Genomic DNA, 25,290 nt, shown 5'->3' on the forward strand with positions numbered 1-25,290 from the left:
CTCGAGAGACAAGGAACTATTTCTGTGTCCTCCCGAGTAGTAAAATCAAAGAATGATAAAAACTTTGTAGAGTACCCTGGGATCCAACTAGTCCGATCTCGAAGCATTAAAAAGCCAAGAAAGTAAGCAGAGATGTGCAGAGGACCCGTGCAGGTGTATTCATCGAGCACATTCACCCAGCATGCACTTCGCTGGAGAAAGCTGAATTGCACTGTGGTCAGGCCACACTGGCGTTCATGTGGCCAAGAAAAATGGGCCACGATTCCAACTTTCAAGGAAAAAAATGTGTAAGGCAGCGGCAGCTCATTTTTGAAAAGCAGTTCGCCTTAGAACACACAGACTTCACCACCTAAAATTAAAATCTACACGTAAGAAGGAATGGGCAGTGGATGCTTGCCACAGCAACAAGCTGCGGGCTGGGCTGGGAGTGTGTTTCAGAATCCCTAACCTGAGGGTCTCTGCACCCAGCAGTGCCTGGTAAATATAAAATGCTGATGAAAGCACTGTGTGCTGAGTAAGTTCCCCAGGCGCCAGACTGAAGGTCAGAGATCTAGGGAGTGGGCTTCACAGCTGGTAGACAAGGCAAGTGCCCAGGATCCCACAGGGGTATTTGTTTGGGAGCTACTGATGGTTTTGGAGCTGATTTTAAAATATTCTAAGGACTGCATCCCCTCCCTCCTCCCAGGCCTCGAGCTGCAGTACCAGATATTATGGTGTCAAGACCTTCTCCTCCCACAGTCTAAGTCATTTTCTATTCATATTCTGCAGGTGGAATGCAATTTTCCCCAATACAGCTGCTGTTTCACCTCAGGTTTCTCCCAGTTGTGTCACTCCTAATTTCTGATTGACTTTTTAAAGTTTGGGTCTGACAGAAAATTTGCAAAGATAATAGATTCCCCCCACTCACTTTCCCTTCGCGTTAGCATCGGAACTCACACTGGCCCCGAACTATCAAGCTACAGACCTTATTCAGATGGCTCCCACCTGTGCACTCCTGTCTTGCTCTTGCTCTGGACCCAGTCCGGGAAGATGCTCCCGCACAGCCGCTGTGTCTCCCGGGTCTCCTCCAGCCTCACAGTGGCATTGTTTTCCACAGCATGGATAGTTCTGAGGGGCACAAGTTAAGTGTTTGGTAGAGCGTTCTTCAACTCGCATTTGTCTGATATTTTTCGTGACGTAACTTGGGCTGTGAGTTTTTTAGACTAGCCGCTAATGCTATTTTGATAAGATGATTTTTGAGCCCAAGAACTTGCTGGTTCTAACAGCTCTAGTAGTCTGTCCATTTTCCCACATTTAAAAAATACTGACGTTTTTAGTTTTAAAACTTTCTTTGACCATCAGACTCTCCCACTGGCCATTTTATTACCATGCTACACTGTCCCTTGACCAGGGAAGACACAGTCATCATCACCATCAAGTAAAAATGTTTACTTCTGCTACTAATTAATTTGTATCTCTGGACAAAAGAAAAAATAGCTCATTATAGGATTTTTTTGTAGTGCCTCCTTAGTGGGCATTAAGGAAATTCCTTCTGGTTTTAAAAATGCTTTTATGGTTAGGTTTCTCTTTCTACAGAGAGTTCATCCTAGCTGATAACACGGTGAATTCTCTGTGATACTGAAGCTTGTTTGCATTACTAAACCCCACTCCAGGGCAGCAAGGAGCCCTCGTCTCTAATGTGTGTGCAGTGGACTTAACTTTTGCATTGATTTTTTCATCTAAGTTCATAGTTTTTATTATACTATCTTTCCTGGCTTTTATGTCAAAATCACATCAGCTGTCCAAAACGACCGAGGTGTCTCTCACTGCTTATATTCTCTGCAATGGTTTGTAATCTTTTCTCGAATGAGAATTATGATCATTTTTGTTACTGACATTGTTTACATCATCAGTTTTGCTACAACTTCAAGACACTTTTTAAAAGTCATGTTGGTCAGTCCCTGCTTCTGTTTGATTTAATTTCTTTCTGACTTTTTGGGCTTCTTTTCCTCACTTCCTGAATTCTATACACTGTACTGTTTCATTCAGTTCTGTACTTTATTTCCATTAGTGGCCTTTAAGATGCTGAATTCTTTTTAAAAATTATCCTTTAATGTAGATTTCTAAATTAGTCGATTATACTCAAAGAACATGATCTATATATTTACTTGATTTTTGCTAAAGCTCCATTTATCCTAGGCTGTGATCAATTTTTAGTTGTTTAATGAATTAGACAGAATGAATATTCTCTGTTTTCTCCAAAATTTAGATGCTAATTTCTACTTAGCTCTGTAGGGTCGAAATTGTTAATTTTGCTTGGATTTTTCAGTACTCTTGCTCTTTTTACTTGCTTGCTCGATCTGTTCTAAATAGTTACAATAACTCTCCCAGAATGAATATGGTTTTACCCACTGCTCCTTGAATCTTTTACTTTCTGGCTTTATAGATTTCAAAGCCATATATGTATGTGCAATCAAATCTGGATTTCCTCTATTGTTGGCACAGAAAGTTAATCTATGTATTTATATTTGTAATTATTGATATATTTAATGTTCCTTTTTCTTTTCTTCTTTCCTACTTGCTTTCTACTAAGCCAATCAAATTTTCTTTATTATTCTTTTCTCCTACTTATTTAGAAGGTTCCAATTATATTTCAGTTGCATTTTTGTCTGTCTTCAAATTCTTAATTTACAGACAACCACGCTTTTAAAACACAACTATGGAGTACCGAAGTGAAGATCCTGGCACATGTTAGCAATGCACTGAATGTCTCATTCTCAAGTTCCTTAATGTTGTCTAGGATTTTAGTTATACTTTTTAAAAACAGGGGAGAAAAGAAAGGGAAAGGGATTGAAAAATACTGAAGAAACATTGGAGACAGAGCTTTTTCCAATGGGAAGGGATTAGGAGTAGGAGGCAGCAGGGAGGGGCTGCTGTCAGGATGACAGGAAGTGTGGTGTTCGTGTGCCGACACCTCGTGATAAGTGCAATCATTGTGTGTGGCAAAAAAATGCGTAATAAAAATATTTTAAAACAAACCCCCAAATCCATTTTTATAGTCAGTGATAAATTATGCAGTCTATGATATTTTCAGAATGTGTTAATGTATTCATTCATTCTCGTTTCTTGAATCTCACTCCAGCCTCCAGGTTTGTGTGTATGCCTGAATGAGCTGTGTGTGTGTGTGTGTACATGTGTGCACATGCACGTGCATGTGTGGGGATTAAACAAAGGACCTTGCTCTTTCGAGGGAGACATTCTGTCACTGAGCTTCATCCCCAGCCCTGTGTTTATTTTAAGATAGAGTCTTGCTAAGTTGCGTGGCCTGGCCTAAAACTTGAGATCCTCCTGCCTCAGCTACCTGAGTAGTTGGGATTACAGGCATGTGCTTCCACACCCAGCCTTTTCAGATTCATTTCTCTCACAGCAATACATTCTTAAGTAAGCCTTTCAGTAAGGGTTCGGAGTGACCTGTCTAATTATCTATGTGTGATCCTGTAAATGCTTTGTAAGACATTCTGAACCACAGTTTAGCCAGCTCAGGAATGCAAGGCATCACTCACCTCCCCATTTGGAAGGTACAGGGTATTCTAATCCTGCTGCTGAGGTGAGGTCTGCTGTCAGTGCAATGTCACTTCTCTCGTGCTGGTTTCTCCCAAGGCAGCTGTTAGCACGGATGTGACACGGTGGCCAGGGAAGCCTTCCTTCCGTCCTGGAGAATGCATGGCCAGAAAGTCTTTAAATACAGCTTTTCTGCTGTTCTCTTTCTGTCCTGCGCTACCTGTTACAGTACGGTGGTCTTTTCTAGCCGAACCTCTATTTCTCTAAATTTTTAAAATATTTTTCATGTTGCTCTCTGTACTGTTTCCTTTTAAACTGCATCTACTACAGTTTCCCAGAGGTTTGCATCACAATGGCTCCGTTTTTTCAGCGCCAATCTATTTTGTTTGTTTGTTTTTTTCGGTACCAGGGATCGAACTCGCGACTGCCTGCTTGCAAGGCAGGCGCTTATGCCGCTGAGCTAAATCCCCAGCCCCTTCAGTGCCAATCTTAACGCTCACCATGGAGCTGTTTGACTTGAGTGACGTCTTGTCAGGCGTGGATGCATGACGTCATGTTTAACGTGGGCTTTCCTTGTTTAACTTGCTTCTTCCAAGTGAAGTTTCTCGGTTTTTTCCCGTGGAACATTTCTCTCCACTCTGAACTCTCCTCCCCTTCACATTTTGTGATATACCTTGCTGCTGAGACCCACACTCCAGGGTCAGGGCTTGGGCTGTGGAGTGGATCACTGTGCAGTCCAGGGTGTGTCATGGGGCACCTGAAGGAAAGCAGTGCATGGGAGCCGGGCGTGGTCGCAGTTTGGGTGGGTGGGGCCGAGGGCGTGGCCTGTGCTCGCCCCGCCCTCTGGCCCTGCAGGAGTCCTGGGCCACCCTGGAGTCTCATGTCACTAAGCCACTGAGTCCCTGAGCCACATGGGACCCCCAGACGCATGCAGAGCTTCCAGACCTAGCCCCCTGCCAGGTCAAACTTTTAACCACCTCTGCACGTTTCAGGACCAGAACTCCAGCAGGTTCTAATTTCATCTCCTAACCTTGCATTTTTCTGTTCCGTTTTGGGTCCATCCAGTGGTCTTCTTTTCATCGCAGGTTTATAGTAAAAGGTCAGTGCCAAGTGTGAACTCACGAACACTTAGCATCACACCAGTCAAAAGGGTTTCCTTGGAAGTCGTCTGCAGCCGTTCTGACTTCCTCCCCAACGGCACAGCTTCCCTGAGGCTCAGTGACCCGCGAGTCCATGACTGCTTGAGGAAGGAGCACAGGAGAATGCAACCGTTGGTTTTCGATGAAGTCAGATGCTAAAGAGATGCTCAACAATGGAAAGTAACGCTATGCTTCTCTGTAATCTTTTATTTTAAAAAGTCGTCTTTTGGCTGGGCATAGCGGCACATGCTGTAATCTCAGCCTGTTGGGAGGCTGAGGCAGGAGTATCACTGTGAGTTCGAGGCCAGCCTGGGCTACAAAGTGAGTTCAAGGCCAGCCTGAACTGCATAGAAAAACATTGTCTCAAAAAGATTTTTTTAAAAAAAAAGTCATCTTTCATTTAAAAGTGTTTCTTATAATAACTTGCAATGGGCTTACTTCTATTATTTGAAATTAGAAACTGTATCAAGTTATTGTTTAATTTTCCTTCATCAATGTAGAGCTGATGAACAAGACTTACTCTGTAAACAAAGAGATCTTGCTGCTGTATTGTGTATGTGTGGCAAAGAAAGTGGACACCGGAAGTTAACCACACATTTCTGGCTTGGACACCTGGCTGATGACAGTGTTACACTGAACACCTAAAACACAGGGCTAGGGAAGAGCATGGTCGAGTGCACTCTGATGCATGTAAAATTTGAGATGCTGTCATGGAAACAAGTAGAGCAGCCTCTGCTGGAGCTCCAGAAGGACTCTGCACAGAGCTGACTCATGCAGAGAGAATAAGATTAAGGTACACACTAATCTGCAAAATAATCAAACCAGTCCTCGAGGACTGAGGACTTGTATGCACATCTGTGTTCAGTGCTGGACTGACAAATACATTCATATACAAATCTGTATATAGTTCCTTAATAACGCAAATATAACCAATTTTCCTTAAAGGAAAACTTTATTTTTTAACCCTCTCAACAAGTTTCACGACAATATCAGATGAAACAGTCATACTCAAGGCAACTAATTCTTCATAAAAGCTGTTACAAATTCAAATATTGAAATAACATCCCAAAACTCAGGAGGCTGAGGCAGGAGGATCATTGTGAGTTCAAGACCAGCCTAGGCTAAAAAGTGAGTTCAAGGCCAACCCAAACTGCATAATGAGACCCGGTCTCAAAAAGAAAAATACTACTACTATTAATAATAATAATAGAACAACAGCAAATGGTTACCAGATTAAGAAAAGCAGAGACCATTGTGCAAGAAGACACCTTCTTTGAACAAAAGGAAACTGAAGCTCACTTAAAGCCACAAGCTACATAAGTGTCCAAAGGCCAGACTTCTCAATCACCGTGACGTACAATTCCGTGCTAACTGAAAAGCCTTACAGAAAGGCATCATCTCCTAGAGAAAGGGAAGCTGCTTGGAACTTCAGTTTGTGTCCTTCAAATGCCCCCAGAACAAACAACTCAGAGGATACTAAAATATCTTAGGACACTAAAAAAGACAGAAGGCTTCCTAATGCATTGCAGTGTTGTAAGAGTGGTTTCCGAGCATGTATTTCTTACAACCAAGATGTTTCCAGAACAGATATCTTGTCCTGGGCACTGGCTGTGTGCCAGGTCTAGGACTGCTTTATAAAAGATCTCAGTGCTGCTTGAAAATCAGCCATGCAGTTTTTCAAAAAGGTTAAGTATCCTACCTGTAGGGGAAAAGCAAACAATCTACACAAAGCCTTGTGTATGACTGTTCACAGCAGCGTGACTCCTACGAGCTGAAGGACAGGCAAATAAAACACTGTGACAGAATATTACCTGGCAATAAAAAGTGAAGCATTCATATACACTACAGCAGGAGGACCTTAGAAAGCTTTGCACCAAGTCAAGGAAACTGGTCTCAGAACCCCACACACTGTGGGATTCCATGCGTGTCAGTTGGCCAGAACAGGCAGAGCTATTTACACAAAGTAGATTTATTGGGGCTGGGGATTTAGCTCAGTGGCATAAGCACCTGCCTTGCAAGCAGGCAGTCGTGAGTTCGATCCCTGGTACCGATAAAAAAGAAAAAGACAAAACAAAACAAAACAAAAAAACAAAGTAGATTTATTAACTGCCGAGCGTTCCAGAAGGCGGAGGGGACAGTGAGGGCTCCTTTTCAGAGAAAGGAGTAAGTTCTACTATGGATTCCAGTGAGGGCTATGCAATTCCAGGAATGTACTAAACACCACTGATTTGCACCTTAGAAACTTACAGCTTAGAAACTAAGAGACTTATTAAAAATATACAAAGAGTAATTGAAAGCTATGTGGAATGTTTAATTTTTTAAAGAATGTATTACAATAAAATACATAAATTCCCTCTTGAAATTCCCCCGTACACATACATACACATCAAACACACTTATCCCATTGTCCTTCCCACTTTCTGAAACACTTCTGGAAGTCCACTTTCCTGAGGAAGTCTGATCAAAAATACAGTGACTGCTACTGCCAAGTGCCACCCAGCAGAGAGGACAGCTTGTGAAAGCCTGCCGCCGGGTCCTCATCCTCCTTATTCTCTGAATCCGGCACCTGGTGATTTCTGGCTCCTTCCCGGAGTGAGAAGGCCCACAGAAGGTAAATTTTCTGAGTCAACACAGGACATGAGGCAGCCAGAACAGCACAACTAAAGACACACACAAAAGAGGACTTCAGAGCTGCTTCAGAAAGTTGTAGGAACAATGGGAATAGTGTACCCAAAGCAAGGGAAAGGATTCTGAGGGGATTCGTGGAAAGGTAACTTTTACTACGATAATTGTTTTATTTAAACACATGCAATAGTTTTTTTTATCACACCTGTATATATCTGGAGATGCATCTGCCCAACAGCCTTCATGAAACTCAAACTAATAATTTGTCTTATGGATGAGAAATCTGTAGCTCAAAGATGACACTACCCACTCAAAGCCATAATCGAATTAGTTGAGAAAACAGGAGCAAATCTGGGTCTCTGCCTATGCTGCTTATTGCTTTCCGAACAATCCCAGTAAATAGAAAACCTTCATGAAATCTGTCCCCTGTGTCTTTTGAGGAAACCTAAACTAATAACTAGCAGGGCTATGAAGGCAGCCTCCTGGGAGCAAGTAACTAAAAGACTATGGAGCATTTTAAACCTAGAATAAGAGGGAAGTGTGTCTAAGAATCCAGCAAACAGCTTTCGGCTCAAATGGGCCTGACTCGGAGTTTGCTGAAGGGTGATGCACATAGCAAGGGTCCCTTGTTAAAGACTCCCAGGAGGAGTCTCTGGCAAGTCCACATGAGGGGGGTTCACCTTCCCTTAGCTCCTCAAGGTAGGCGCAGGGCCATCAGCAGTGTGAATCTCTCCCGGGCTGCAGCCGGGCAAACAGTGGACCCAGGAATCAAACCAATGGGGTCAGGTGCCGAGCTCTGGACCATGCTGCCGGGCTGGTAAATCTGAATACTTTCATGCAATGGAGCATTCCTGCAAGGAAGGCAAATGATAAAATCTGATGAATGTTGAGGCCTGCTTTCCTCCAAAGCGTGCTCTTGGCCCTTGCCACTAATCAACCATATTCTTCACGTCTCCCAGGAACAAACAAGCCCTCCGCTTTATCAATTGTGCCAGTTCAGGAAAAAGAGGCATTTTGGAATGTGGATTCCCATCCCATCCACCCGCTTTGAAATATGATGATGTAAATGAACAATTTATAGACCACGTGCTAGAAATGCTGGCAAGGACTTTTTCAGCATTGTCTTATGGAATCTTTGTGATAACTATCCAGGGTGGTACTATTATTAACCATCCTGATTTTACAGAGGGAGAGGCCGGGTGACAGGCTCAGAATCACGTGGCTTGTTAGCAGCCAGGACTCGAACCCATGCCAGCTGCCTCCTCGCTTTCACGTTTGTCCTGTCTGCCACCCTCTCCAAAGAGAAGGCCGCCTACCCTAGCTGCAGAAGCTCCTTCACCTGTATTCCCGTGGCCTAAAACTGCAGAGGAGGGCACATTTACTGCTGCCTGTCTGTCTGTCTACAAGATGGAGAACAGGAACCCAGAGGGATGTGACTTGCTCAGATGTACCTGAGTCATACAGAGCAAGGCCCAGCTTTAAACCCACATCTTCTGGGTTGCACACGACAATACGAGCAACTTGGTCATGAGGCTACAAACTGCAGGTGAAAGGAAGCCCATTGTCTGTCTGTACAGAGCCCACACACAAATTAGCTGGATCAAAAATGATTAAGTGGTTGAAAAACTCAAAAGATTTATTTCATGACATGAAAAGAATCAAGCCAGATGTGGCGGTGCACACCTGTAACCCCAGCACTCAGGAGGCTGAGGCAGGAGATCACTGTGAGTTTGAGGTCAGCCTGGGCTGCACAGTGAGTTCAAGGTCAACCTGAACTACATAGTGAAACCCTGTTTCAAAAAAATAAAGAAAATCAAGTGAATTCCAAACTTCGATACTCACTGGTGTATACAATGTCTTGTTGGGGTGTTTGTTTGGGGTTCTGTGTTTTAAGGCAGGGTCTTGCTCTGTAATTCTGGCTGGTCCTAAACTCTCACCTTTTACTCAGTGTCTGCAACTGCTTTCCTACCACAAGTAATAGAGGGGAAGAAACTCCCAGCCTGCAAATGAATTTTAGGAACAACAGAGGTTAAGCGCAGAATTTATTTATTGAGAGAGAGAAAGCTTCTGTCCGAAGGAGAGACAGAAGGGGTCCCAAGTGGGTTGTTAAGGACTCTGTCTTTTCTAGGGGCTTTCATAGAGCAAAATCACAAAGTGAGGTTCAAGGTGGGGAAAACGTGGGAACTCACAAGGTCAGCATGATGGGACAGAACTATGGTCAACCAGTAAGATTAATCGTTCCGGTAAAATTGATTAAGTCTGGGACAAATGGGGAGTTACATAGCAAGCAGGCAGGCTAAAAGAGCAGTGACTCTTCCTGTAGGCGGTTGGGATGGTGACTTCTGGCTTCCTCAGGGTGATAAATACCTACTTAGAAGATTCCTAATGTTTATCCTTAGGAAGTATGTGGGTGCATTTGATTTATCTTCTGTCTTGCAGCTTGGCCCACAGTGGAGGTGTCTGTCTCCCCTACAGTTTCGAGGCATCTGGCCTTCTGCACTGGTTCCTTTGATCGCCCAGCCCTGTCTGCCTAGAATATTTCTAACTCAGCTGCCTGTAACACCAGGACAGAGTTGAGAAATTCCAACAGATGCCTTCTATCCCACAAAACCTAAAACATTTGCTATTTGGCCTTCCACAGAAAAGGCTTGTCAGCTCTCATTCTTTGGTATTCAGTTTAAAACTCTTACTGGAATGGAGGAGGAGTGCTCCCAAAAGCAGTTCCCAGAAGGTGGCGAAAGCATGGCTTTACAAGGTGACTGAGTAGAAACAGAGACTTCCTTCCACTATTCCAGGAACAAATCACATCTGTGTTCCCTGAAGCGCACCTCGGCCTGAGGAACCTTGGAGGCCTTCATTGCAATTCACTGGGGCACAGAGGGTCACCATCCCCAAACTGTTCTAACTGAAAGGAACTCTGCAAGATGAGAGGAGCGGCTGACAGCTATGGAACATTCCCCATGCAGTGAGGTGCTGTGAGAAGATTCTGCAGATGATCATGAGGATGGCTCTCCTTGAGCACCGAACAATCTCGGCCCTGTCTCCATGTACTGATGTGCGCAGAACTGGCTGAGCCATTTCCTTTCCTTCAGCTGACGCTAAGCAATGTAAATAGGGCTGGCTGAAGTGCTGATGTGTAATCTCTGCAGCCAGCCTACTGTCAGTGTCTCCCACAAAGTGGCTGAGCCCATCGAATGTCAGAGCCATTGCTCCAGGACATCAACTGGGTTCCTGGATTCAAGCCTCAAGATAATAGGCTATGATTTCCCAGGGCAGCAAAACTTTGCACATCAGAAGTGAAGCACCAGCCATTTACATGTTAAATGCTACTCAGCTGTCTTAGGCAGATTGTCTCTCTGCATATTGCAGTGGTAGCTTCTGGCCTCCTAGCTAGCTCAGCTCCCAGTACTCAATAATTCCCACATCCTCAGCATCACTCATCCTCCAGTCACTCTCTTCTTCACAGATTAATAAATTCTGGCGTAGGCCCTGATTGAGGTCTTTGTTCTCTGTGAATCCTCATCTGGACCAAACTCAGGACCCTTTGGCTGTGGGTAACTGTAAATATGTCTCAGTGTCTTTGTTCTCACCATGGGGTGCATAGGAGATGGGTAAGAATTAACTCGCCAGGATTCCAATAACATTTCCATGGGATGACAAATATAAGCTTTCCAGACCACAAGGAGGATGGGAAAAGGGCTTCAATGAGATTCCTACCTAATCCACCTGACAACCACAGAAGGAAAATAGGACATTACTATAATCCAATTCTGTGGACCTCACAGGGCCCCAGGAAGTTCCACAAATCGTCTAGTGCCTCTCCACTTGGTAGAAACTCAAGTCTTTTAAGTTGTTTCTGCCCCTAGAGACTATACTCAACACCTGCAATGTAAATCTAATGCATCTGCAAATATTAAGGAAATGTGTGGTTTCCTGAAAAAACATGAAACATCGAGACAATCAAAATAATCTTGGTGGAAGTTATAAATTTCCAACCAACTCCTAGTAAGCAAATAATTATGTGCCATAAATCAACTTGGACCAAGAATTTGGGGGGACAGTGCAAAGGTAATATTCTAGAAGTTAACTGTGGGAGGGTAGCAGGGGAAAGGGATGTGGCCAAAATATACTATTATGTATGCATGAAATATCAAATTGAAACTCAATACTTTGTAAAATTAATAGCCACTATTAAAATATATTTTGAAAAATTGATTCTAGCAATGCCTGTTCAATTCCATAAATTCACTAAAATGTCACTGAGTACGCTGGGTATCTTTTGACGTAAACTACACCTCAACAAAGCTATTTCAAAGAAAAGAGTCTGCATGGCCCACCAATCTATTCTTAGGTCCACTGCTAAATAACTCATGGGCTTTTCCGTAGTCAATACCAAAACTTGGAAAAACCCAGCTCAGTGGAGATAACAGTACAGAAAAGGCAACTGGCAGATACAAAAAGGTTCAAGGCTGTGTTGCTGCTGTCTCTAGGAGGCTCAGGACTCTTTTAAAATCCTGGAGCCAGCTGCATGGCACACACCTGGAATCTCAGCACTCTAGGAGGCTGAGGCAGAAGGATTCCCAAGTGCCAGCAACTTAGCAACCCAGTGAAATCCTGTCCCCAAATAAAACATTCTAAAAATGGCTGGGTATGTAGCTCAGAGCAAAGATCCTGGGTCCAATCCCAACAAAAACAAAACAACAAAAAAACCACAAAAAAGCAAAGCTCCTGGAAGCCTTTGGTAGAGTTTGGCTCAAAAGACATGGGCTGTGCAGTAACTAGCAGATTACCTAACTCCCATGTATAGCCACGTGCAGGCAAAAACAGGGCCCCAAAAGCATCAGAAGGCTTAGCCCAGCAACATCAGACCCCAAGAAGACCCACACGTGCTGCCCGCAACTGTCCCGACAGCGACAGGCGCCTTGCGCGTGCACCTTGCCTCTTCCTGGTGGCCAAGCCTGAACCCAGTTTGCCCAGAAGCCAGCAATGCAAAGACTCAAGGCCCTGCACTCAGGGCTTGGAAGCAGATGGAGAGCAGGCAGGAAGGGGCAAATCTGGCTTTCGGCACATGATGGAATACAGGGACATGTGTTTGGATCTAACGCAGTGAGCTAATCCTTTTAAAACAAATTTCAGGCCAGGGATTTAGCTTACTGGCATAAGTGTCTGCCTGGCAAGCGCGAGGTTGTAAGTTTGATCCCCAGTACAAAAAGAAAGAAAGAAAGAAAGAAAGAAAGAAAGAAAGAAAGAAAGAAAGAAAGAAAAAAGAGAGAAAGAAAGAAAGAAAGAAAGAAAGAAAGAAAGAAAGAGGCTGCAGTGAGGCCAGTACCCCGTCTCTGCCTGGGCAGAGTGTGGTTAAGGTTACGTGGCTGTGGGGATCTGTGAGACCGGGCTCTCCGGGATTCAGTGGGGAATTCAATGTAATCATGTTTTAAATAGATTTTGAAGAAAGATACATGATTCTGTGTAGAACTGTACTGTCAGTTCAGTATCTGCTTCATTTGCAACCGGAACCGGCTGCATGAATATTTTCTCAAGGGAGAAATGATTGTACGAATGAGTGAAGTCTTTCAAAAGGAAATACTGTGGACTGAGTTAAGTGAAATTTTGTTTCATCTTTTTCCATAAAAAAAACAATTCTTGCATACACCACAAGTGAACACTCTGACAGACTAAACCAGCTCCTCTCACAAGCCTCGTATGAGCCGTGCTGCCAGACCTGAAACTGTAGGCCAGCCCAATTAAACTGGATTTCAGATGAACATTTTTGTTCCACATAAGCATGGCCCCTTGGACTACACTAGCTGTCCTACATTTTGTCTGGCACTTTCAGGGGAAGGCAAGCATTAAGGTGAGGAGAAAAGACCCTTTGGTTCCTCTTAGCAAAAGAACTGGAGACAGGGGAAATAATAGTACCTGGCATTTATAAGTAAGTTCCACCAAACAATTAGAAAGGTCAGAACAGCATGCATGAGAAACTGACTTACAGAGCTGTGGTAAGGATTGCATTTGTGTCACCTTAATCAAAACCTCCTACACAGTAGCATGACTATTAATTCTCATCTTATATTTATTGACTCATGCCCAAAATATTTATTGAGAACTGTGCTGATCAGGGATTTAGATTCGATGGTGTACAGTCAGAGCTGGAAAACTGCAGTTTTGCCCATTGGTTGGCCTCTCTCTTGGCTAATCCAGCTGAAGTTTCCATGGTAACAGACTGAACCTCACTCTAGCTAAAGAGAACTAAGCTTCGAAAGGGGAAGAAACAAGAACAATTGACGTCAGGCTAGCTAAAGCTGGCAGTGGGGGGGCCGCCTGAAGCTCAAAAGCCCACCATTCCTTTATTCATGGTTTATGCAAGAATTTTTTTTTATGGAAAAAAGATAAAACAAAATTTCATGACAAAATAATAGGAGAATAGCGATAGTTTTGCCTGTTGAGATCTCTTGCTGGACGGGGCCTCTGTGGAAGAACTGGCAGTTGGTTATGTGATCCTCTGTCAACGCTGTGAAGTTACAGATTTTTGGTTCTGAAGCACCTAGCGGTGATGGTGACATAACTTTATGCACCCTTCCCAGCTATTTGTTTAGCCTGTTATTAAACCAACAGTGATTGAAGGGTGGTACTCTGTGTTTCAGGTAGTACTAGATCCTGGAGATATCACTGCTATCAAAACAGAAGTCGTATTTGTCCTCTTACTCCTCTTAATACAGCGGGGAGGACACGTCTTGGTTTTCCCTTCAGTGTGTTCTGAGGAGCTGTCATTTACAAGCTGTCTATCAGGATCTGGGGAGAGGGAAGGGAGCTAGCAGTGAGAATGCGACTGGTGGAACTGGAATCACCATCTTTCCATGCACTAGGGAATAAAGCAAGAGCATTAAAGACCCTCAACAAATAACCACAAAGACAATGGCTACTGACACTCTGAGGCTCGTGTGTCCAGCGCTCCTTCCCTGTGATTCTTACCACAGAAACTGTCTTTTCTGTGGGAAATTTGCCAGCATCACACCCAGGCCTGGTCGCACCAATCTGTTCAGGCCCCTGGAGACTGGTTCAGGAGCCTTGGAATCAAACATATGTCACTACGCTCCGTCATGGGCCGGAAGCCGGATTTGCCACCTTCCTGCCTTGAGTTTGAAGCTAGCTTGGGCTACCTAGTGAGTTTGCAACCAGCCTGAATTACAGAGCAAGACCATGTGTCATAAAGGAACAAAAACCAAACCAAAAAAAGGCAGCCATGCTGGATGTGGTAGCACTCACCTATAGTCCCAGCACTCAGGAGGCTGAGGCACGAGGATCACAAGTTGGAGCCCAGCCTTTGCTACATAGTAAGTTCAAGACCAGTCTGAACTATATAGTAAACCACTGTCTCAAAAAACCCCAAAACTTGGCCTGTCAAAAATGAGGGTATCTTTAAGATAAAAACTTTTTTAAATGAGGGTGTCATGGTGTATTATATCCTTGGAATCTGCAAAGAGAGTGGGTCTCAAACATTCTCAGTGTGTGCACACACACGTGAGGTTGCACTGGGGGAGACCTTGATTGGGGTGCTCACCTTCTACTGTGCATTATCCCCAACCGTTACATTGCACGCGCTATTTACAACTTGCATCAGTCATGTGGAAACCGTAGGTCAGTGTGGTCTCAGCTGTTCCAACAGGAAACTAGCACAGCAATGGAACAGTGATTATTATCTTCTCTAGATTTGTTGGCATAAATTTTGCCTTTATAAATGAAAGACAGTGAGAGGGGTGTAATTACTCAGACAGAAGAGGAGGGGTGTGGAGGAAGAGGCAGGGTTCTTTCTTTCCTCTACCTGGAATCTGGACAGTGCTCCACCCCTGCCGAGAGCCTCCAGGTCTGGGTTGGTCTGGGTCACCTGTTAGCCGGTGTTAGGGTAACAGGCAGGATGGGGAGGAGACTCACCCCTCACTTGCCCTCCTTGAGGAGGCTTTGTGGGTGGGCTCTGCACTCCCTCTGATCCCAGGGCTCTGATAACCTGCAGGATTAGCAAAATAAAAACGTCAGAGCAGATCACTAGAGACACTGTGGGAGACAGAAAGTTACCTCATATCTTAGGATTTTTGTGCACATTTTGGCCCTGCCTTTTAAACTATTTTGGTGTTGCAGACTGTGTAGCCAACCCCGCTTTGGTAAACCTCTTTCCGCGCAGAGGGGCACACACTCGGGTTCAGCTCCTTTAGATCCCGGAGAGCCCGGTCTCACAGATCCCCACAGCCACATAACCTTAACCACACTCTGCCCAGGCAGAGACGGGGTACTGGCCTCACTGCAGCCTCTACCCCTAGCAAGCCCCGCCTGTCACCAGCCCCTCTGGTGCTGCCTCCTGGAGCAGCTTCCACCCAACTCACCTCCGTGTTCCCAGGATGGTGGAGGCTGCTCGGTCTCCACGTGGGTTCAGCCACCACATCTATCCCTCCTCACTGGTGCCCTTATACTCCTCCCCCAGGGCCTGTCTGAACTCAGACTCTGTTGGGGTCTCTACATGACTCCTGAGATCCGCTCGTTGGGGTCCCAGGTGCTCACCAAGGCTTATGCGCAGCAGGGTCACCGGATCTGGTAGAAGGCACAGAGAGGCCGATGGCCTGATGCTGGATGGTGACAGCCTTAGCACTGCACAGGCGACTCATGCCTGCCGCTGTGAACACACGTGTTAGTGTGTGTGTACCTTGACAGAGGCTGCAGGGAGCTGTGGAGCTGGAGAGTGATCCCATGAGTGGGGCTAAAGCAAGGCCAGCCCTGAAAACACAGAGCGCCACAAACAAGGCACCTAAAGAAGCTGTTCCAGCTCCAAGAAGGCAAGGGGCACAGGCCAGCCAGGCAGACAAGCTGCTAGGAAGTGGGGCTGAAATTGACAGCATCCTCTTGGGTATGTAAATTCAGGTGCTGCAGTGGTTGAGCAGTTCTTTCCCTTCCATCAGGAGAGAGGGCTCCACCTGACCTCAGCTTTATTATTTTCTTTATTTTATCTTTTTCTCACTGTCCTTCCCCCAAGAATACCTAGATCTGCAGCCTGTCGCTACAACAGACACAATAAGGCCACAAATCACAGTGAAAACCTTCGTGTCCCACTCCAGGTAGACTTGGGGTATGCTTTGGAATTCAGTTCACAGGCAGAATCAGACTCTTTCTCCCGTGGTCACCATGCAGGGGACCGAGGACACCAGAGGGCACATTATTTTTCTTCCTGGATTGTATCCCCCTAAAATGCATCGCCCTAGAGTTTGAGAGATACACACTCTCTGGCCAAGATCCAATCCAGTTCTGTTCCAGTCCATCTCTCCAGGTTCTAAGCAGCTTTCTTGTGGGAATAGCCACACACCCCACTTGTCTAGGAGCCTGGAGAGGTAAGAGCTCAGGACAAGGACAGGGAGAGGATTCCACTCATTGGTGTGGCCTGCAATGCCACCGAAGTGTCATGGTCCTGTGCTCCACTTGTCTGCCCTATAACAACATCTCCCATGGTTTCTCCCTGCCATGGTTCTGGGCCACCAGAGGCATCTGCCTGAGGTCAGGAAGTGGGGGAGATGGACCCACACCCAGCTTAAAAGCCAACGCTCCCTCATGCTGTCCACTTCCACCTGGTCTCTGGTGGTGTGAGGCACCTCTTGATTCCACCAGACTCCCCCAGGTGGGTACAGACTTGGGTCTCAGTGGAAGACTCCAGAGTCACCTGAAAGGTACTCACTGTCACAGGCCACAGGACCAAAGGACGCAACCCCTGCGTGCCCGACTCCCTCACTTTCCCTCCTCTGCTGCAGAACGAGCTACAAACAGGGCCCTTGGCTTAGACAGACAGTGGACCTGGCTGTCACGGTTGTGGGAGATCAAGGCCTGGCTTGAACACAGAAGCTGGAAATGTGCTCATCCTTTGACCCAGGCTCTTCAAGAACCTGGATGGCAGCGCTCAACAGTGCCGGCTGACTCAGGACCAGTAATAATTCCACCTCAGACAGGCGCCAACTGTTGGCCAGGCCTGCTCTCCACACAGAAAAGTGTGTAGATGGGCAGTTAGTCCACATCATTTCCCAGAGCTGACCACCTAGCGGAGCCAGAGCCGTCAGAAAAGTCCTAAACGAGAAAATCCCCAGGAGTCGCTCTGGTAACCGTGCCTCTGAGAACCAGCCAGGCAGCCAGGGTCTCTCCCAGGGTCACGATGACAGCAGCCCCTTGATGTCCCCGAAAGCCCGTGGCCCCCGTGTTGCACTGCCCTAAGAGCGCTGTAAAAGGCAGACTTCCTGCAGGGACAAATGGCCTGCCAGGTGCCGCTCTCCCACGTCACAGGGAGCAACTCCAGGGTCACCTGAAAGCCAGTGTTGTCCTTCTGTCGTAGATACTGAATTGTGTTCATTTGCCAGGGTCACTGCAACAAAGCACTCAGACTGGCGACCTGAAGCCCGGGAGCTGAGGGTAGATGTCCAGGACCTTGGTGCTGGTGGTATGGACATGTCCTGGCGGTGCCCCTTGGCCTGCAGATGGTAGATGGTGTCTTCCTCCTGCGTCCTCCACCTCTCTCTCCCTCTCTGTCCTTGTCACTGCTTCCTTCTAAGGACACAAGTCCTATGGATTAGGGCCCGCCTTGGTCACCTTGCTTTACTGTGACCCCATGTGGGAACACAGGCCCGTTCTGGCTGGAGCACCACTCAGCCCTGGCAGAGCGGTAGGCTCACTGCACTCCATCCAGGGACAGGCGCCAAGTGTTTGGCCAGGGCAACAGATGCTTCCTGTCTCCCTAGCACCCCGCAGTCTCCTGGGAATGTGCATCTTCCCTCCACTGAGACCACAGACATCCTCCTTATACCTGCTTGTGGGGCGCAGGCCCCGTGTTCCTGTGAGCCACCTTCGTGTCACAAGTCCTCCCATCCCGGGTTGCCTGGCACTCCTTGTCTGCCCCACCCTCCTTCCTGCCAGTGTAGGGGTGGGGTCACCTCACTTCTCCTCTCAGTGTATTCTTCTAGATGTTCCCTCCACAGATGAAAAGTGCTGCTCCTCACCGCAGTGCCTGTTTCCACCTGAATCCTGAGCGCGCATCCTGTCCTGTGACAGAGCAGATGTCGCCGAGGATCCTGCCTGCAGTGAGAGCTCTTGCTGGGTCCTGCGGACCCTTTCCTAGGCATGGTCCTGTATTGCCAAGCACTCTTCTGGGGCCACAGCAACTGCAAAACAGACCAGACCAGGATCTGGCCATGCCCCACCAGATGTGCGCCCCAAAGAACCGAGACCCCCATGTCCACAGCAGCCTCGGATACCACAGCCGGGGGGCGGAAGCTGCCCTACGTCCCACTGTGCATGGGCGAATGCATAAACACTGTTGTCTGGACAGCGGAAAGTGATCCAGCACAAGAACAGGAGTTCTCACCTCTGCTACCACGTGTTTGAACCCAGGGCCGGTGCGCTAAATGGAAAACAGTAAGTCACAAAAAGACAAACACTGTGTGCACCAAGCACATATGAGGAACCCGAGTAACGGCAGTACGAGGTAGAAAGCGGGGTGCTGGGGACGGGGTTCTGACCAGGTGGAGATGGCTGCAGGGGCAGCGCTGCGGAGCCCAGGGGCTGCAGTCCCTTGCGTGCCTTGGACTCCCCTTCCGTCACTGCCCCCTCCTGGCTGTGCCTGGGCTCCTCAGGATGCCCTCTCCCTGCTGCGCATTTTCTCTGACCCCCGACACCCTGCAGGAGTCTGTGATCAGCGAGGACCTGCTCAGGGTGATTCTGCACACTGAGGCCAGGCCTGGAGCCTCTCAGCCTCGAGCACCGCGTGCTCCCTGCTGTAGTGTCGCCTCCTGTCAGACTCTCAGTGTCAAGAAGCAGTGGCCAGACATGTGGCAGGTGATGAGGACACAAACAGCAGCCGCAGCTGTGACCCAGCCATGTGCTGTCCTCAGGACTCTGCGTGCTGTTTTTGTTCCCTAGTGCCTCTCTCCAGGGTCTTCACGCTGCTTCCCCAGGTCTCTGTCTGATTTCTCATTCTGGCTTCAGCTTTGGTGTCACTTCCTTTAGATGCCTTTCCTGGGAAGCCCCGCTGAAATTGTCCCTGGCAGCCTCCAACGACGTCTGTCACACATGTGGGGCCTCCTCCCTGAAATCAACCCCTTGTTCTGTGAGGAGGACAACTGCTGTCCTGGCAGCTGCCTTTCCACTGCTGGGCCAAATACCTGACAAACAGCCCAGGGGAGGAAAAGCTTACTCGGTTCATGGTTCCAGAGGATTGAGTCCGTGGCCAGCTGGCACCAAGACGGAGACATTGCAGCAGAGGAAAGCTGCTTACTCCTGGAGCAGAGAGACAGAAAGAGCCAGGCGGGAGAGTGATGAGGGCAGAGGGCAGGGCAGGGACGGTGTGCACCTCGGGTCTCCCCAGCCTCAGCTCCCACGAGCCACCTCTAAAGTTCAGGTCCAGCTGCAAACTCACGGAAGGCCTCATCTGTGGATGAGGGTTAGTCATTCAGGTTCCGTCACTGTTGCAAACTTTTGTCGCACCTCAGGACACATGAGGTTAGGGGAGACATTTTAGATGAAACCGTAGCATAGAAACAAGCCAGGGTTTGGATCTGGCCTTCCCCCTTCTTGTGCAGAAATTGCTGAGAAGCCAGCCAGCTCCTCAGTTTTCTTATCTCCATTGTTTTATTATTGGAAGAGACGCATAACGTAAAATCTACTCCACGGCATACAGTTCAGCAGTGTTAATTGCATTCATGTTGTTGGAAATCAAGACTCGGAATGTTCTCGTCTTTCAAATCTGAGGCTCTGTCCCCACCACACTGTGACACCACCCGCTCCAATGTCCCTCTGTTCTCTGTCATTCTGCTTTCTCTCTGTGTGACTTTGGCCACTCTGGGGGCATCAAGGAAGTGGGATCACACAGCGTTTGCCTTTGAGGCGGCGTATTTCACGGAGCATAGCGTCCTGCAAGGCTACCTGCACCGTGGCACGTGAGGCCAATGCGTGTTCCATGGTGATGTGCAGATGCTTTGCTTATCATGTATTTATCCACGGACGTGTGGCTTGCTTTTATCTTTTGGTGATCGTGAATGATAAAGGCAGCTACACAATGCCTCTTTCACGCCATACTTTCTTTGGTGTACCCTGAGGTGGGGTGCTGGGTCATACAGAAAAGCTCTGCTCAGTCTTTTGGGGAATGGCCTCACTGATTTCCATAGCAGTGGCACCATTTTGCACCCCTGACCTCTTACAGGAGCCCTGCTGACCTTCCCTTTTCCTCTGCGGGTGAGATTCTCTCACTCCGGTTCACAGTCTGTATTTCTCTGGGACCTGGGAAAGGTCCTGCTGAACCCCTTCCAGGTGTTCTTCGGTCATCCGTGTGCTCTGCAGAGACCCTTATTTGACCTCTTGCCCATTTCTGAATGAGGTTATTTGACTTTTCCTTCAATATTTGGAACAGTAGCGCTTTATTTGGTGAACCATCTGCAGGCCTTGTCTCCCACTTGATAAACTGTCCCTGGCTTCTTTCCTTGGTTGTCCTTTGACAACTGTCGGGGTCACAGCCCAGCCAGGCCATGGCTGAGCTCCACATGTTATTTGATTGTCTCAACCCCGAGTGTCAGCATGCCTGGTCGCCACCCCGTCCCTTCAGGAGAAGGACGCATCTCCACAAGCCCCTGGCCCCTGCGCCTGGGTAGGTCCACCCTATCTGGTTGTCTCAGGGTTCACCAAGACCCCTCTGGATGGGGCCTCTGGGCCTCTGTTACCATGCAGGGCAGGACAAGGACTCAGCTTCCACTGCCCCAGGGTGTGGTGCTTTGGGACAGGCTGCAACTCTCAGGGCCCAGGCAGATAGATGAGAACAGGCCCCTAGAACCAGGCCTGAGCTTGTCCATCTGCCTGGGCCACTGTGTCGCCTGAGGTGCGGGCCATACAGGATGCGGGGAGGGGAAGCCGGTGTAGACCTGTCCTGTCAGCCACAGCCCAAGACAAGCCCCTGGAGTGAGGAGCTTCTACATCTGACCCCAGTCCCCTCCCTGGGGAGTCCTCAGCCTGCCCATTGCCGAGACCCACAGGACTCCTCCGCTCGGCCCATGCCACCGACCTGCTCAGAGCCTGGCATCAGATTCTGCTTTAGCAAAACCCTGCTAGGTCATTTTGACACTCCCCCTCTCCTGTGCTATTCCCTCTCGGCCATTCCCCGCTCATTCCTGGACACCCTGCTCTTCCACTACCCATCCCCACCTGCCTGCCTGCAGTCAGTGGTGACTCCTGCCCCTACCCCCACTGCTGTGGCCCCTAATACACTCTTCCTCACTGTTTTTAGCAGCTCGATTAGGGTGGAAGCAGTGTGACTGGTCTCCCCTCCTTTCCCTCCGGGTGTGGAAACCCTGCTCTCAGGCACAGGCACAGGGCTCTGCACCCTCCCCTGCAGTGAGGACCAGACCAGGGGCCCAGATAAGAGCCTCCTTTGGCCCTCCGAGGGCCTGCAGTCACAGCTGGGGGATTAAGGAGCAGAGCTCCCGGCGTCCCTGAGTCTGGCCTGGCCATCCCAGAGGAGTTGCCAGGAGCCAGGGGAACAGAAGGCAGAAGCCTGCAGGTCACTAGGCCATGAACTATGACTCAGGGCCTGCAGCTCTGGAGCCTGAGTCTCCCCAGGAGCAGCGGGAGGCATGCAGAGTGTGTGCCGAGCTGCGTTCCAGGCAGGAGCCTGTGCCACCTTCACTGCCAGGCCCAGCAGCCCCTGTGGGGGCCCTGCTGCTTCTGGGGTGCACAGCACTGAGATCAAAGCATGAGTGGGGGGGTAATAAACAGAGCTGTGTGAGCTGCTGAGGACGGGGCTTAGCTGTGTCAGGAAAGGCACAGAGCAGAAAGACCAGTGCTGCCTCTGTGAAGCAGGCAGGGCCCCTGGAGGGGCAGCCATGTGACCTCCAGGGGTGCTGGACCCGTTGCCCGCCAGCCTTCTCTGCCTTGAATCCCAATGGCGCCCCACTTCGAAGCCTGGAGCGGTGGTCCATGGTTCTCCAGCAAGTGGCAGAGTCCTGCCACGAGATCATTATATACTATATTTTATTTATCCATGGTTATATTATACTGATGCTTATTTTATATTGTTACATATAATCATCAGTCACATGTTTGATTATGTTGCTCAATGTATATATGTATGTTCATAATTTCTACTTACCCCTGTTACATGCCCTGCCCTTTCTTTTTTAACTTCACTGAGTCTGAAGTTCAGTGACAGAGGCTGAATGCCTCGTTCTCCCAAGCTACAGAATTTGGGCGCCAAGGCCAGGGTGTGGCCTGCATCTGTCCAGGCCATTAACAAAACTTCTAGGAGGCCCTGGAGCTGCAGCGGGGTGTTCTGGGTCTGCCTCAACCCTGGGGGTGCAGAACTGCAGTTCAGGGCCCCAGGCTGGAAGCTTCTCAAATGGGACGGAGCAATGCCTTCCCACAGCAGCAGGGCCCAAAGGTCCTTCTCCATCCCATCCAACCACAACGACCAGAGCGCCCGCCACGGTGCAGTGACCAAACTTCCGGAGCCGTGGGCCAGAACCTCCCACCTGAGCTTCAGAAACTGAAAGGTGACGATGATTGTTGTAGTGAATTCCACGCAAGCACTGCCCTGCACCCGTTTCCTCTCAGGTGTCCTCGCTGCCTCTCCTCTGTTGCTCTGCAAGAAGTGCTCGATCTTCTCCTTCTTCATTGGAGACTTGTGTGGTCCCCCATGGGTCCCTATCCTGCAGCAATGTCTGTGCCTTTAGGCATGGCTTCTCAGATACCGGGCAGGGCCCAGGGCACTGTTTCTGTGCTCGCCCAGAACAGCAGCTCCAGCTCCCTCACCAAGACCCTCGGCTCTGCATCTGGACCTCGAGGAGAAGCAACAGTAGCTGAGACACAAGCAGCAGCTTCCTCTGACCACCATGATCCCACACCTGCAGGCAGACTCGGGCTGTAGGGCTGTGGGACAACACGCTGAGGTTGCCCTGAGCCTCCTGGTGTGTGGTTAATCCTGACACAGCCACAGGAGACACAGGAGAGGTCACTGAGGCTGGACCAGGGTGCGAGAGGGGAAAGGACCAGCTTTGTCTGTATGTCACTGAAGTTGGCTCAGGACAGGACAAGCACCCCACAGCTGCTACCCACAGGAGCTGGGAGCTGAAGGTGGACCAGCTGGGTCACTGATGATCCCTCCCGAGAAGCCAGGTCCACAGTGTCTAAAGCCACACCCGTGGCTTTTCCTTCAAATAGCAGATATGAGAGGAAGCCCATGCTCCAAGTCCCCTCAGCATTTTCAGCAGTTTCTGAGTTACCTGCGGGACACTCCAGGTGAGCTGTGTGTGGCTATGCATTCGTGTCCACCCTCAGGCTAGGTCGGGATTTCCATCGAATTCATGGCAGGTAGAGCCAAACTGCCTGGGCCGTGGTCTGTCACATCTGTGGCCCTGGTGCTTACTCTTGACCTCAGCCAGGAAGTGGCTGCTGTCGCAGGCTGGCAAGGGGTGGGCGCCCTCTCCCTTGTGGGCTCTGGGTGTCCCTACTGGGTGCCTCAGACCCCTGAGCGCTACTCTGAGGAGGCTGCATGCAGCTCTGAGCTGTGCCCTGCATTGCTGTCACACTCAGGCCAAGATTCCAGGTCCCTCGCCAAGCCCTGAGGAGTTTCCACAGGATCTCACTGCTCTGGCTCAGCGACACATTGGGGCTCCAGAGACCACGGCTCTGACGAACTTGAAGATGCCCAGACTCTGCTGAGCATGCATCACAGAGTGGTCAGGCCACTGACCCCATGCAGGACTTTGATCCCTGAGGCTCCATGAAGAATATGACATTGTCAAGGGCCATGATGATGGTCATGGGAGGTCAGGACCCATCCTGCGCCACAGAGCACAGACGCCCCAGCCCCGGCGCTACCCATGTTCACAAGTATTGCACTCACCCATCCATGAGCTGCCAGTTCCTCCCATTCTCACCCCTTTCCTTGCTGTTCTGGGAAAGAGCAGCAGATAACTTTGTTGAGACCTGAAAGCACTGCAGGGGCCGGAGAAAGATTCCCAGTGCCCGGGCCCAGAAGAGACCTGGGGCTTGGCCTCCTGTGCCTGGTCCCTCAGCCCCGGCCCGAGGTGCCCCCTGTGTCCCTGCTCCTCTCCAGGGCTGGAGGTGCAGTGTCTTCACCTGTCCCATCCCAGTGCCACCCAGACGCTGGGCCAGTGAGGCCCTCATCCCTCGAGGCTTCTGTCCCGGGTCAGATGCTCCATCCAGGGAGAGAGACAGCGTCTAGAAGCTGAGTCCTGGGCACTGCTGCTGCCTCAGTCTGCCCCTGTGTCCTGGTTTCCTTACCTTCAGCTCTCTTACCTGTGCCCTGTGCCTGCCGCGTGGACCGTTGTCCAAGTGACAGAGACGAGTGTGGCCCACACCACTGGATCCTGCAGAGTTCCCTGAGGTGCGGCTGACCAATGTCCCCCCACCCCACTGGCCTGCAGGATGCTGTTCCCTGTGTGCTCGGCCTTCTCCGAGTGGAGGCCTGACCTCACGTGGGACAGGGCTATGGAGGAATCCAGGAGGGGACAGTGACATTGACTCCTGTCCACTGCCCACCAGGCTCTGCTTCCTCCTGGCCTGGCACCTGCAGCTCCCAGGCAGCTGATCATCCACTGCCATGGATACTGCCCGGCTGCTGGTAGCACCATGGGATTGCCTGGACGCTGGAGGCTGGAATTTTCCAGGCCCCTCCAGTATCATCCGTGGGCTCTAAATGGCGCACAGGCGGCTGCCACGCAGTGCACTGCCCACTGTGTTGAGAATGCGCCCGACCTTCGCACCTTGCAGTGGAATCAGGACCAAGACCAGGGAGCACAGACACAGTAGCCAGGGCTCTGACAGCTGGCAGAGGAGAGGGCTCCAAACCAGCCCAGCTGGGGGAATGTCAAGCTGTGCAGGGCTCTGCCCGGCAGGGGCAGCGTCTGCTGCCCGCTCCATGTCCTCTGCGCTTCCTGCTTCAGCCCCACCCCGCTGATTCCCA

Source organism: Cavia porcellus, unplaced genomic scaffold (genome assembly GCF_034190915.1).
Source record: "Cavia porcellus strain 051 isolate PalLab524CR breed Dunkin Hartley unplaced genomic scaffold, mCavPor4.1 scaffold_7, whole genome shotgun sequence".
Classification (NCBI taxonomy): Eukaryota; Metazoa; Chordata; class Mammalia; order Rodentia; family Caviidae; genus Cavia; species Cavia porcellus.